Source organism: Mauremys mutica, chromosome 1 (assembly GCF_020497125.1).
Source record: "Mauremys mutica isolate MM-2020 ecotype Southern chromosome 1, ASM2049712v1, whole genome shotgun sequence".
Taxonomy (NCBI): Eukaryota; Metazoa; Chordata; order Testudines; family Geoemydidae; genus Mauremys; species Mauremys mutica.
The window spans coordinates 349,770,765-349,781,180 of NC_059072.1; the positions used below are offsets into that span (position 1 = coordinate 349,770,765).

General features: G+C 48.8%; 1 long non-coding RNA gene across 1 annotated transcript; it reads left to right on the forward strand.

The window, feature by feature from the left end:
* Nucleotides 1-291: 291 nt before the first annotated feature.
* Nucleotides 292-3,337, forward strand: LOC123375443. The gene is made up of 3 exons (XR_006581452.1): nucleotides 292-575; nucleotides 967-1,260; nucleotides 3,212-3,337. It is a non-coding gene; the product is annotated as an uncharacterized LOC123375443 (long non-coding RNA).
* The last annotated feature ends 7,079 nt before the right edge of the window (nucleotides 3,338-10,416 follow it).

Sequence of the window (10,416 nt, forward strand, 5' to 3'; positions counted from 1 at the left end):
GTTTATGACAGGCCCACAGGAACTCTGCCTGGCTACATGACCTAAGAGAGGATCTGAAATAGGCCCCACAGTTGCACAGCACTGCCCTGTCCAGCATCCTCCTCCTGGGATGGTGGATGGACACCTTGGCCAGTGCCAAGAAGAGGTTGACAAGGAGGTCTTGTGATTTCAGGGGGCCATGGATGGGGTGTGCGTAGAGCTGGAGCTGCAGGGAGAAGTGCAGCCAGAACTTGAGGAGAAAGTTTTGGAGGAGCCGGAAAAGGGGCTGCCACCTGGCGCACTTAAGGTAGATGTGCGCCAGGGTCTCCATCAAGCTAGTCAAGCAAGTGTCAGAAAGGTGGGGGTGAACTGTGCCAGGTGCTCCTGGCTCCTCGAAGGAGCTGCCAACTAATATACCTGATGGGCCGCAGGACCAAGGTGAAATACAGACTGGCCCACCAGGGCTTCTCACCCTCCACAGATGGCAAGAGGTCCCATCACTTGGTGTCAGGGCAGGACGCGAGGAGAGAAAGTGAAAAGTATGGAGCAAGGGCATGTACGGCTGTGTCCTAGGCGTGGCGGGAAACGAATCTGATGTAGGTCATGCAGCCAGCTTGGGTTGTGCGGGGGGTTGCGGGGAGGCTCACAGGGATGGAGCCCAATGGCAAAGTCCAGAGGGCTGGGGTGAAGGGTGGGTGGGGAGCACCCTCGCACAGGACCCACTAGAGGCACAGCACTCTGGTCACTGCAGCTCTAATTAATTACCCCAGACCCTACCTCATTAAGAGGAGCTGTGCTGAATTGATGGGCTGAAGAGAAAGATTGTAAATAAACTGCATGGGGTGTTTTACCAGCCAAAAGGTCTCAGAGCTGCCTGTGAACTTAAGCAGTGGCAAGAGCAAGCAGGTCCTGCCACACCACCCCAAGATCTTAACATCTAACTAGACAAGATGTGAGAAGTCATGAATTATTACTTTTCTCCTACAGACGGGCAACTGAGGTGCAGAGAGATTAACCCATTTGCCCAATATCACACAGGAAGTGTGTGTCAGAGCCAACAACTAAACACAGGTGTGGCAGTGTACGCCCACTGGGTCCCAGCCCAGGGCCGAAACAGTAGTGGAGTGGTCCACCACTGAGTCAGCAGGGAATCCAGCTGCAACACGCTGACCTTACCTGAGTGGGAGATACCATTCACTCCACCTCCATGGGCTACTTCCAACCATGCTTCCTGAAGCCGTTGTCCATATGACATCAGGATCTCCAGGCTCCTCAGAGCAGGTAACTCCATGGGACTCCAACTGCAGCTGGTTAGCTCCAGACAACAGGTCTCCAGTCTGGGTCTCGGGATCTCCAGCTCCAGCAAGCAAGGGCTGTAATGGTTCCTGGGCTGGAGACTCCACCAAGCGTCCTTCCTCCTTGGCATTCAGCCTAGACCAGTAGTTCTCAACCTATTTATCATTGTGGGCTACATATGCAGCCCACAATGTGTTACCTGGACCTCAGGTTGAGAACCACAGTGCGCCCCTCCCAAACTCCCCTACAGACCCCTATGACCAGTGCCTCCCGCCCAGAGACCCCTCCACAGAGAGGGGCCAGGAGTGGAGTCCGGAGTTTGTGGGGCCGGGCAGCAGCCCCGGACTCTGGATTCTGCGTATCTGGGCAGCAGCTGCAGAGCCCGGACCCTGGACTTTGCCGGGCCTGGTGGCAGCCCCGGATCCCAGACTCTGCGGGGCCCGAGCGGTAGCCCTGGAACCTGGACCCCATGGAGCCGAGTGGCAGCCCCAGACCCTCGCCATGAAGGGCCAACTGGCAGTCCTGACCCTAACCCTGCCACACCAGGCCTGGCAGCCTGGATCCCGCCGTGCTGGGTGGCCAGCCTGGACCATTGTGCATGACCCAGTGGCTTTTCGCACACAGCTGGGCTGCAGCTGTGTGCTAATTGGGCTGCATGTGGCACGCGGCCTGAGAACCACTGGCCTAGGCTGAGCTGGGCTGCTCTCCTTTATACTAGCACAGCAGCTGGAGCATGCTCAGCACCATCTGAGGGGTGGGGCTTCCTTCGCCCACAGTGTGAGGTTAACCCTTTCTCGCCTAGTGCGGGGTATGCACACCCCATCACAACAGGTTTCCTAAATCCTAATTAGGTGCCTTAACCACACCATCCTTCCTGGTCTTGGTATGCCCACAGTCACGCCACAGTGGGTTACATCTGTTGGCAGATCTTTCAGATGTGGGTGCTTCGACACAGGGGTTTGTGTGTGGCTTGGCTGAGGACAATGTATTAGTCATACTTTATCAAAGCTATATGTATTTAACTTCCTAATGTTATGCTAGCCACTGTGTTTATTAGGATGGAGAGTCACTGAATGGAAGAGGTTTGAAGGATTTCCTTTTAAACTCCAGTACCGTTTAGCAAATGCCCCTCGAAGTGGGATTATTGTAATCCCATCCCTTGCCTAAATGGTGGTAGTTTAAATTTCGACTTCATTTTCAATAAACCCCGTTCTACTTGGCTGCAACTCCTCCAGTGTTTGGTTTCTAAGAAAATATTTGGGCTGTACACAGCAACAAGAGGTTATTCTCTTTTGTTTAGAGAATGGCCCAAACCATTACACTAGATCCAAATACCCCTCAAACTTTGAAGGGGTTTGTAATCCTATTCAAGATCCAATTTTTGCCCGTGGCCTCTTTCTTTATAATGGCCTCAACCCAAAAGCCAGATCCAAACACTGTAAAATGTTGGATTGTTCAATATCTTGATCCAGGTCCACGTTTGCAACATGATTCCATCTGTTATTAAGTACTGCAGCTATTTCTTAACTCTTTCACTAGGCATCTCTACTAAACCCAAACATATGTGGGCTTACCCAACGCTGTCAGTGGGACTACTCTCGTGAGTATGACGAGCAGGATTACATCTACTAGGTAGTGTCAGGGCTATTACAGGCAGCTGGGAAGCTATGCAGCATATGCATAAATACAGACTCCGGGGATCCCATTCTTTTTCTCACCCAAGACTCCCCAAACCACTGACTTTTTTTCTTCTGAGTGTCAATATCTGTGAATTCATTGCTTTGTTTCAGCTAAAAAGATCAAACATGCTGGCATACATAACCCAAATGTATGCAAATTTATTCCATGCATTTTAAAAGTTTTGCTCATGGGTTTGTTGTTTTTCCAAAATTACATAATAAAACTTTAATGATCCTCTGCGTATATTTTATTATAGACATTGTAGGAGATGTATGCTGCTTTAGCATTAGCGTACTAGTACACCCTACATCTAATTCCTGCAGAGGCTTGTGATACCCCCCAAAGCATTGCTCCTCATGGGACGACAACTGGCGATGGTAGGCTTTTATCCTTGATGCAGTCTGACAACTAAAGGGAGATATGACACACTTGGTCTGTATATGACACCGAAGCTTGAGAAAAGTTGAGATAGACAAGGTCCTGAGCTCAGTGCCTCCAGAGTAAAACTGGAGTAACTCCACTGACCAGTTAGATGTGGTCGGATTCATAAAGAAGACATGACAGCAATGGAAGAGTTATGACAGGCAAGGGTGAGTTACATAAAATTACTTATTTTTCTACATCTGGAATTCAAATTTCTGTTAAAATTAGGAACAGGTCTGTTCTGGAAACCCAGATACAAACTTCCCCAGTCTTTACATCTGGCACTAATTTTAGGGCTTTGGCCTGCCTCTGTGATGAATTGAAGTGAAACAGGGAAAATAAGAACACCCACAAAATCTGGGAACCTTGAGGTTCCAGTCTGAATCCAGGTCTGAACTTTGCTACTCAGCCCTGTCACTTCTGGACATGCTTCCCTAGCTGTGTACTACAGAACAGAGGTTTCTTCACCTCTCTCCAAGTATGTCATGATAGAAAGTACATTGTGACAAATTGGGGTTCAATTCAGACCAGCAGGGAGGTTGTGTCATCCCCTGCCCTACAACCCTGGGTGCCTTAAATGCTCTGCTGCTGTGGCTCACAGCCCGGGCACCAACAGCCAGCAAACAAGCATGCAGTTCCCTAAGGGCATGTCTACACTGCTATGTAAGCCCAGGGTTAGTGGAACGTGAGACAGCTGACCTGTGTTGAGGAACCCTGGGCTTGAGCACCTACATTGTATTTTAACCCTACGTAAAGACTTTCCTTACCCAGGCTCGAAACTAGGGCTCTGGTGTCCACACTGCAATGAGCAGACCTGAGTCAAATTAACCATATCCCAGAGTCCCTAGTACCTCCTCCACCCCGACATGTGGCTGCTCTAGCTCTAGGACCATGGTGCACCATGAGAAAACTTTACTGCCTGCCCTGCACATTGCAGGAAGTTTGAAGCAGCTCACTTGCAAAAGGTTTGATTGGTTCATTCTCCACTGCAAACCCAGGAGGCTCCATGATGGTGCACGTGCAGAGCAGTGATCAGAAGAGATTGGGTTAATGCTGACCTGAGTTTCTGCTGTTCACAATGGAGGGTGGCTTCCATTTTCAATAGAGTAGTTTGCAGATTATTGGGACAGAGAGGACTAAGGAAGTTGGCCAATGGAATTGTGGGATACTTCCAGCTGACTTCCAGGACCTGAGTGAAGCGAGGCTGCATCTGCACCATAAAGCAGAGACCCTGGGTCCTGGAAAAGCAACAAAGAGTCCTGTGGCACCTTATACACTAACAGACGTTTTGGAGCACGAGCATCTGACGAAGTGGGTATTCACCCACGAAAGCTCATGCTCCAAAACGTCTGTTAGTCTATAAGGTGCCACAGGATTCTTTGCTGCTTTTACAGATCCAGACTAACATGGCTACCCCTCTGATACCTGGGTCCTGGCTTAACCTGAGATCAGACCCTCCAGCCCTTCAGGGTCCTGGGACTCTGGGTCCACACCCTGGGTTAGTGCAATTATAGTGTAGACGCAAGGGGGGTTAGGCTTGAGCCCGGGCTCAAGCACAGGCTTGCGTTGTAGTGTCTGTGTGCTGTGCAGCCCTGGTTTATCACTCTGACCCCAGCAGCCTACCTACAACATAACAGCCCTACACTGTTCTCCACCAGCCTTGGTTACTGCTTTCAGAGTGACCCCAACCCAGTCCTGAATTTCCCCAAAACTGCCTGCCCTGAAGGATCCAGCCCTCTCCTGGAATCCTCTGAGAAGTAATAAATTTCATTGCTCCTTTAAAGAGAGAGCAGCTTATTACTTTAATTGGAATTAACAGCCACTTCAACTCCAACACAGCACTGGGTTGGTTTAGGTGAAAAGTAAAACAGGTTTATTTAATCAAAGAGATTTGAGGCGATTTCAAGTACAAGGGATAAAGACAAAAAGGTTACAAGCAAATAAGAGTAAAATACACTTTCTAGTGGCTAAGACCTAACACAACAAACTACAGCCTGGGTTCAAGGTAGATTCCTCACCAGTCTTTTTCTTTCCAGCCATAGTCGACTGTCTCTCAGTCAGGACCTTCCACAGAAGTACAAGGTGGTACTTTCCCTGGTCTTCCGAGGTGAAAGATCTTTACCCACACAGGTGGTTCACTTATATTCATTTCCCAGAGACTTCAGCCCCCTTGGCTGAGGGACCCATTTTTCTCAGCTTGTAACTGCTCCGGCCCCTAGTATCTGTTCAGTGATGGATGCCAAGATGGCTTCTTTTCTCTCCCTATATCTTCTCAAACTCATTGTTTTGTCCCCAGACCCAGGATGACCTCATGCTGTTTTTGCTTTCCTGTGGGCTTCCCATCTCCCTTCTGATTCAAATGTAAACAGGGATTCCATAATTTTTGGTCACACCTTGCTTAATTTCACTGGAGATAGGTAGATAGCTGCCTCCCCTCATGTCTGGGAGAAAACCTGTTTCTCCCTTTGTTTGGTCTCAGACTATAAAGCATAGAATCAGTGAGCATCCATAATTCCTAATAGTGTTACTACAGACATTTCACAATTATATTAATCACCAGTATGTCATTAGCTTTCATGAAAGACCTCACTCAATGCATTTTATAACACAGTAATATCATATACAGTCAGTTGATTTAATTACTTATCATTTGAAGTTCACACCCCCATCTTTAGGGTGAACAGATAGCAAGTGTGAAAAATTGGGACACGGGGGTAGTAGGCGCCTATATAAGAAAAAGCCCCAAATATTGGGTCTGTCCGATTGGGACATCTGGTCACCCTACCCCTCCCTGTCTTTATAGTCCAGTAAGCCACTGAAATATATTCTCAGATAAAGTTCTTTTTCTCCTTCATGGAAGAGATACCATGTGGTCTGGTGAAGATTTCATGCTGGTTCCTCTCCCGCTGGTGTAGTTGAGGCATTTGCTCCTCCCCTTGTTAGCTTGATGGCTTTGTTTACCTTTTATGTAAATGCACTTTCATTGTCTCTGCCTGATGACCAGGTTGGTCCAACAAACAAATTACCTTAATGTCCAGTGAGGTATCAGTTTGCCATTGATATATTGCATGCCACCTTTTGAGTATTTTTCATGACAATGGTGTAGTGAGCATGACAAAAGTTGCTGACACAGGTTAGTGAATAACAAATGGGCCTCTGTGTCATGTGCACATTTCACCCCCGCAAAGATCTCAAAGTGCTTTATCAACCATATACATATAGAGAGAGATCATTTTACCTACCATAGGAGTAAAGTCACCTCTGAGATGAAATGCAGCAACTCTCTCAGGTGTGTGGCAACACTACATACAGGCTAGCACAGGCAATGAGGAACACTGTAGCCTATTAAAGCTATAAGGAGAGATTTTTAAGGCGGGAAGATATGCTTGGGCACACTTACCATGCTTATGAAAAGTGCCAGGAGACTTTTAGCAAAAAGTGATCTGAAACTTATTTACATCACCTCTGATGTACACAGAGCAGTGCAGAGTGCATCCAGGTCCATCTTGCTATGTAGATGTAGCATTGGTTCAGACTAAACCAAAGGAACAAGTGCTACTGAATCTCCAACACCCAGGGCCGGCTCCAGGCACCAGCATTCCAAGCAGGTGCTTGGGGCGGCAATCTGCAAGGGGCGGCAGTCCCTGTGTTTTTGCCCCCAAGCAGCGTGCCGAATTGCTGCCCTGGACGGCGGGGGCAGTCCTTGTGCCGTTAGGGAAGCACATGCGTTTCCCACGGTGGCAACTCGGTGGCAGCTTCTATGTTTAGCCATCCGCGGCGGCGCAGCTTCTGTCTTCCAGCTGAAGACAGAAGCTGCCGCCGAATTGCTGCCGTCAAGGAAACGCATGTGCTGCCCTAACGGCACACGGACTGCCCCCGCCTTCAGCGGCAGCAATTCATCGTGCCGCTTGGGGCGGCAAAAACAGTAGAGCCAGCCCTGACAACACCAATTCTTGCAGCATCCAGGGTTTTCCATGGAGCCCCAGGACTGACCAGTCCTGATCCTGCTGAAGTGTCTCAGATCTGAGATCATAGCTTATGTTGCTATGGCTACATGGTCAGCATCGAATTCCCCCTCCCCCTTTACTCCCACACTTATGTTTTACTAAAATCCAAATGACAAACCGCAGAGACATTTAGTTCTGGACATCAGGCGTGCAACATAATGGACCTGGTTCTCGTTTGCACCAAGGCCTCTTTACACCACTCGTAGTATAAATGGGTCTCAAAGTGGGCATAAATGTAAGAGTCCTTTATTGCCACAGTGGTGGAAAGAGGCCTTGGTGTAAATGAGAGTCAGACCCATTATGAACTTCTTCCTCACTAACAGTTATGCCTGAAGTCAGCTCAGTCATTGGATCTAGGAGGGTTCTGGTTATTCTCAGAACAGTTTGCCTGGCAGCATGGAACAAACCTTCCTTGTTAACACAAAGCCATCCTTCAAATCTACATTGTGAACAGAGACACACCCCAGCTGTGGAGCTCAGATCTAGACTGGAACATCCTGAGAGCTCAAGAGGCAGCTCAGCTCTGGGGCTTTGGTCTGGCCCCGTCTCTTATGGTCAAGTTTAATCTGGTGCCAACAGAATGTTTTGTATTTCCTGCCGGGAACGCCTTCAGCTTCAGTGCCGATGCCACAAAATTATTTGTTTTTCTCCATTTATCTTTTTATGCCAAATGATGAAATAGTAGGGATTGGGTTTCCCACACTGGAATGAATGTTTATAACAAGCCAGTTCCAGCTAAACAAAAACCAGAGGATATGGATATATTTTATAAGAGCTCAAGAATAAGAATGATAATAATGACACACAAAATTCTTCCAAGAGAACATTCCCCTTTGGCTATAGAGTGCTAGTTATCTTTCATTTTCAGTTACTGGGTGAGCAAACAACTGGGTACACCCAGCAGTCAAAATACAGCTAGAGAAAAGGGATACACAAATCATTTTCCATGAATCTTTTCCATTATCATTTCAGCTTGACTCCATCCGTCTTGTGGTGTTGTAGCCTGAAGAAGAGCTCTGTATAATTCAAAAGCTTGTCTCCTTCACTGACAGAAGTTGGTCCAATAAAAGCTATAACCTCTCCCACCCTTGTGTCTCCATCCATCTTAGGTACCCCTCTAGTTCCCATTCCCATAGTATCTGAGCACCTCACAAATGTTAACGTATTTATCCTCACAACACCCCCGTGTTGTCTGTGTGTGTGTGTTCTCAGCAGGCTTCAATACATAGGCACCAACTTCCTTTCTACCTCGGGGGTGCTCGACCCCCTCCTCCGCCTCAGGCCCTCCCCAACTTCATCCCTTCCTCCATCCCTGCCCCGCCTCGCCCTGCCCCTGCTCTACCCTGCCCCCACTCCACCCCTTCCCCCAAGGCCCCACCCCTGCCCCGCCTCTTCCTGTCTCCTCCACCCCTGCCCCGCCCCCACTCCACCCCTTCCTCCAAGGCCCCACCCCTACCCCGCCTCTTCCCGCCTCCTCCACCCCTGCCCTGCCCCCACTCTACCCCTTCCCCCAAGGCCCCACCCTGCCTCTTCCTGCTCCCGCTCCACTTCCAGCCCTGCCCCCACTCCAAACCTTCTCCCAAGGGCTCACCCCCACCCTGCCTCTTCCCACCTCTCCCCCGAGTGTGCCTCATCCCCGCTCCCCTCCCCCCATTCCTCCTGCACACCAAGCACCCACAACATTTTTTTCGCGGGTGCTGCAGCCCTGGAGCCCCACAAAGTTGAAGCCTATGCTCTAATTGACCTGCCCAATAAGACCACAAGATTTGGTTTAGTTGCGAAGGCACCTGGCCAGGTTTATTGTCAATGAAGCACGGAACAGTGTCTACAGGTACACTAGCACATGGATGCCCATTGCAATGGACGCAGCTCAGTGAATGGTGGGACCTTCCATTCCCCCCCTTGGCTGGCCAAAGACACCCACTTTGAGACCCCTCTTTATACATCAACCAGTTATGTATTGCCCCTCTGACGTGGTTAATTATCACCCTTTCCCTTGTACATGTTGGTTTGATCAAAACTTCTCTATCCATCACCCTGTCAGCCTAACCTCAATGTGTCCTTGTATCATCTTCGGGGAGTGTGTTTACACCATAACCTTGTATCAGGGTGTTCTGGTACCAGCCTTTTGGAGTGTGTTTATGTGACTACGTAGTGCCTGTGTTTTTGCAATGCCAGCCCTGTTCTTGCCAAGTTCATGCATTGGACAGTGAACCTACAAGCAGGCATCTGCTTTATAACAGACCAGGGCCTGACTGGGCCTTAGGCCTTACTGCAGGCTCTGATACCGTGCTTCATATTTCAGGCTCTCTCTTTCTACCACACCCTGTGAGCTAGGGAAGTATCAGCTACATTTTGCAGATGGGAAACAGAGGCACAGACAGAGTGACTTGGTTAAGGTCACACAGCAAGTTTCTGACAAAGCAGGGAATGGAACCCAGGTGTCCTAAATCCCAGACTACCACACTAACCACTGCACCATTCTTCTTCTCAGCTCAGCTGTGCGGTTCGTTGCGGCCCACCAATGGCTTTCTGCTCACCCAGGCACTGAGTCCAACAGGCCCTAGTGAAGGTTCTCTCATCACCTGAAAGCCCACCCGTTTGCTAATTTCAGCATCAGGCCCCTAACAAGCCTGTAGGTGGCAAGAGTGACAGCTTTTTTGGTTCCTGCCCTTCCAGGCAATGTTCTTCATCTCATCCCACTGTATTAGAAATCTATCGCTGCTCATTTTACAAAACCCCTGTCCGCGCCTCCCGCATGAAATCTGATACATTGCGGTAACTCTTTGCATTAGTGATAAATGTACCTCAACGCATGTTGAGATTTGGGTCCGTTTAGAACACTGAATCATCCACAAATTCATATTCTCATCCAAATTTCACCCCTATTTTTTTCACAGTAGATATGGGCCTGGACCAAAGTCCCTGGTCCTAACATCTCTGCATTTTAGCATTGCTGTTTGGATCTGTAATTTATAATGGAATGATCCCAAATCTTTGACTCCTAGGGTATCTGAAGCATAAATCAGGA